Source organism: Penaeus chinensis, chromosome 32, assembly GCF_019202785.1.
Source record: "Penaeus chinensis breed Huanghai No. 1 chromosome 32, ASM1920278v2, whole genome shotgun sequence".
Lineage (NCBI taxonomy): Eukaryota > Metazoa > Arthropoda > Malacostraca > Decapoda > Penaeidae > Penaeus > Penaeus chinensis.
The window spans coordinates 9840126-9845357 of NC_061850.1; positions in this window are offsets into that span (position 1 = coordinate 9840126).

Here is a 5232-nt window from a genome sequence, read left to right on the forward strand (position 1 = left end):
AATTACAACAACAACAACAACAACAACAACAAAAAAAACACCAACAACGCCAGTAATACCACCAAGAGCACTCACCACAACAACAAACAATCTAGAAACACACACACAAAAAATATATATATTATGAAGATATCCCAGTTCCAATCAGTAGACCGTCCGCCTCCTCTTTCTTCAAAACCTTTTTTAGAATATGGAAATAAGATCAGCCAGCGTACCGAGCGCGACTTAGAATACCAAGCATCCTAAGCTCTATCTACGAATCTTAAAAAGAGAAAGAAAAAAAAATCCTTCAGCCCGGGTATAAGAGGGACTGCGAGTAATGCTAGGAAATTGGGTATGTTTATCTGATTGTTTGAAAATGAGGGTGTTTGTTTTCTTAAAGAGTGAGTGTGTTCGGGTGAAAATGAGGGTGTTTGTTTTCTTAAAGAGTGAGTGTGTTCGGTTGAAAATGAAGGTGTTTGTTTTCTTAAAGAGTGAGTGTGTTCGGTTGAAAATGAGGGTGTTTGTTTTCTTAAAGAGTGAGTGTGTTCGGTTGAAAATGAGGATTTGTTTTCTTAAAGAGTGAGTGTGTTCGGTTGAACATGAGGGTGTTTGTTTTCTTAAAGAGTGAGTGTGTTCGGTTGAAAATGAGGGTTTGTTTTCTTAAAGAGTGAGTGTGTTCGGTTGAAAATGAGGGTGTTTGTTTTCTTAAAGAGTGAGTGTGTTAGGTTGAAAATGAGGGTGTTTGTTTTCTTAAAGAGTGAGTGTGTTCGGTTGAACATGAGGGTGTTTGTTTTCTTAAAGAGTGAGTGTGTTCGGGTGAAAATGAGGGTTTGTTTTCTTAAAGAGTGAGTGTGTTCGGTTGAAAATGAAGGTGTTTGTTTTCTTAAAGAGTGAGTGTGTTCGGGTGAAAATGAGGGTGTTTGTTTTCTTAAAGAGTGAGTGTGTTCGGTTGAAAATGAAGGTGTTTGTTTTCTTAAAGAGTGAGTGTGTTCGGTTGAAAATGAGGGTTTGTTTTCTTAAAGAGTGAGTGTGTTCGGTTGAACATGAGGGTGTTTGTTTTCTTAAAGAGTGAGTGTGTTCGGGTGAAAATGAGGGTGTTTGTTTTCTTAAAGAGTGAGTGTGTTCGGTTGAAAATGAGGTGTTTGTTTTCTTAAAGAGTGAGTGTGTTCGGTTGAAAATGAGGGTTTGTTTTCTTAAAGAGTGAGTGTGTTTGGTTGAACATGAGGGTGTTTGTTTTCTTAAAGAGTGAGTGTGTTCGGGTGAAAATGAGGGTGTTTGTTTTCTTAAAGAGTGAGTGTGTTCGGTTGAACATGAGGGTGTTTGTTTTCTTAAAGAGTGAGTGTGTTAGGTTGAAAATGAGGGTTTGTTTTCTTAAAGAGTGAGTGTGTTCGGATGAAAATGAGGGTGTTTGTTTTCTTAAAGAGTGAGTGTGTTAGGATGAAAATGAGGGTGTTTGTTTTCTTAAAGAGTGAGTGTGTTAGGATGAAAATGAGGGTGTTAAGTTGATTATAAATACATTAGGTTAAAAAAAAATAATACTGTCACTTTGAAAATAAGGATGATTAAAACAATGAGGGCATTAGATTGAAAATAAAGATGTTAGGTTGAAATTAGATAAAAAATATATCAAGTTTAGAAATAAGGCTGTCACGGTGAAAATAAGGACTTTCGGTCGAACACGAGGATGTTACGGTGAAAGTGAAGATGTTCCTTTGCAAAGGGGATAGGCGTATATACCATACAGTGTTTAAGTTGTGGATACTGTTACTTGGCTTAAGATACTCGGGCTGGCTATCATGTTTACTTAGATATTTTGGGATTTTTTTAAACATTTACATGTTTTTTTTTATCATGCAATTCCCGTAACCTTGCCAAATTGCAAGTAAAGGCCACTCTTGATGTAAACGCAGCAAGGGATGCTGACGTTTACGTGTAACAGACGAACATCTGGCCGGAGGGTAGAAAGAACGGTGTGCTTGTTCTGGACACACTCATGAGCTAACATGTATACGCACATATACGCACGTCCGCACCCACACACGTCACACGCGAACCACACACATACAACCGCACGGTTGTGTATGTGTTTATGAATATGCATATATATACATATATATGTATGTATAAATACATACACAAACACACACACACACACACATGATACATATGTATATATGTATCATGTATCTACACATGATACATATTTACATAAAATTGTCCTGAAAAATACTATATGCATTAGGATGCCCACACACACACACACACACACACACACACACACACACACACACACACACACACACACACACACACACACACACCTCCTCCCCTCCTCCCCACACCCCATCACCCCTCCCCCCCCCCCCTTCATCCCATCCTTCCAAACAGCATGACATCCGAAGCTCCTGAAATCCCTCGCGAGTTCATTTCCTTGTTCCCGCTGTCGGGTCGAGAGGCGGGAAGCTGATGGGCGGCGATAGAGGCATTTGAGAAACCTCCGATGGGCTGATGTCTTGAGGAACGTGTCGATAACTGGTCTGGATGGGCAGGCGGCCGCTCAGCGAGATTCGAATAAAGCGACTCCTGGTAACGGGCTATGTGGGTGAAATTGGTGGAAGGTGAGAACGGCCTAATGTTTTTCTTTTCTTTATTATTATTATTATTATTTTTTTTTTCTGTGTGGGTATTTTTAAGTGTTGGGCGTAGGGGTTATTTCTACTTATAAGAAAGAGAGAGAGAGAGAGAGAGAGAGAGAGAGAGAGAGAGAGAGAGAGAGAGAGATAGAAAGAGAGAGAGAGAGAGAGAGAGAGAGAGAGAGAGAGAGAGAGAGAGAGAGAGAGAGAGAGAGAGAGAGAGAGAGAGAGAGAGAGAGAAAGAGAAAAAGAGAGAGAGACAGAGGCAGAAATAGATGGATTTTAGATAAAAAATTTACATTATTTTTTGCATAAAATGAAGTGTTTTCTTTAGATCGTTGACTTTAAAGTTTAATAACACTTTATGTCTCTCATATATGCATGGCACAATCAAATCTCAATAGAATAACATTAAACACATAGCATGCAAAGCTATGTTTATGAGATTATTTCAATGGAAGGGGGTCCATAGCCTTCATGAAATTCTTAAAGGGGTCCGGGATTCTAAAAAAAAGTTTAAGAATCAATGACATTAACAGATATCTATCGACGTACACATAGAGATAGAAACGTGTATGTATGTGCATATGGGTGAGGGTGCGAATGATAGAAATACGAGTCTTCAGACATATAGACAAGGTATTAATTCATATATACGTGACAAAAAATAGAAGCAAAGAGCAGTTTCATTCTCAATTTTACTTACCGATATTCCTCATGAAAGACAGGAATTTATCGATCCTTGAACAGGTTTAGTGTTATCAGTAACAGTCTATTTATTCTGCGCCATGTTGTAATGTCATGAATGAATCTTCGAAACATATGCTTAACCGTAAGTCATTATTTAGATGTTCGGGACGGAATTCGAAACCCCTTTTGCCGCTTTTGACCGTGGACGTACTTTGATTTGCTAATTATCTCCTGCTGAGAACACACCTGTCACTCACTCAAGCCGACTAACCCCTCCAGTTTAGACAGGGCCGGATTTGGGAGTAGGCTATAGTGGGTACCTGCCCAGGGGCCTCAATATGTAGGGGGCCCCCTGATATTGCATATAATTTGTTTCTGAAAAGCCGATATATGAATATATCAATTTTGATGGAAGCAATACTATGTCTGAATATCTCAAAACGTTTATTTTGTTTTGAGTAGTGTCTTCAATCTCTTTCCTGATTTATAATTTAATAAAGCTTACCTAAAATGAAGAAATATAGAAATAAAGCCTTTTCGTTCCAACAAATGTTTGTTTGGTACCATCTGTAAAATGTAAATATTCCCTTTGAATCAGTTACCTTCCCCAAAGGCAAAGGGTTTTCACATAGAGACTGCCCAGGGCTCTCCACACGTCTAAAACTGGCCCTGATGACCGATGCCTTTTCCCTGAAAGCCCGTGACCTGCCTGACCGACCTGCAAGCTAACAACACCATGCAGTCACCGAGAAATGTTGTGAAATCTTCGAATTCTCACATTGGGAATATATTTCTTCACTCATTATCACAATGATGAACGATACTGGTTAGCAGCTCGTCTGAGGAACTGAGGACACAACTCGGCGGTAGATGGCGCACCTACCTGGGGGACTCGCACCCGTGGTACGAGACCTTGCATCTACGGGTATGAATTTTCATTGTATGGTATATATCTATATACATGCACACACACACACACACACACACACACACACACACACATACATATATCCACATTAACACTTATATATATGTATGTATGTATGTATGTGTACACACACACACACACACACACACACACACACACACACACACACACACACACACACACACACACACACACACACACACACACACAATGTACATATATATATATATATATATATATATATATATAGAGAGAGAGAGAGAGAGAGAGAGAGAGAGAAAGAGAGAGAGAGAGAGAGAGAGAGAGAGAGAGAGAGAGAGAGAGAGAGAGAGAGAGAGAGAGAGAGAGAGAGAGAGAGAGAAGAGAGAGAGAGAAACATAGAAAAAATGGATATATACATATATACATACATACAACGGAATTGAAAGAGGTAAATAAAGTGTGAGAAGATCACGCACGCGATCCGACACACACTTTCAGCTCGCTAAGTAACGACCCAAAGGCGTGAAATGAAGTGAAATGAACTGGTGGATTGGAGTCGAGAAAATAACCATTTCCTTTCGAAGTTGCAAATGGACGGAGTATTGTGTTGTCCCCCTTAGCTGCAATTGAGTGGTGAGGCGTTTGGTTGCAAAAGAGAGAGGAGAGAGAGAGAGGAGGGGAAGGGGAGAGGGGAGAGAGACGAGAGGAGAGAGAAGAGAAGATGAGGAGAAAAGAGAGAGAGAGATGAAAGAGGGGAGAGGAGAGGGGAGAGAGAGTATTTTAGATGATAGATTGATAGAGAAAGAGAGAGGTAAACATATATGTATAATAGGTATTGTATTATAGGTTGTCTATTATATTTTATATTATATATATATTTATATTTTTTATGAGAGGAGAGGAGAGAGAGAGAGGGAGAGAGAGAGAAGGGGAGAGAGAGAAGAGGGGAGAGAGAGATAGAGAGAGATGAGGTGAGAGGGAGAGAGAAGAGAGAGAGAGACCAAACAAAGGTTCGCA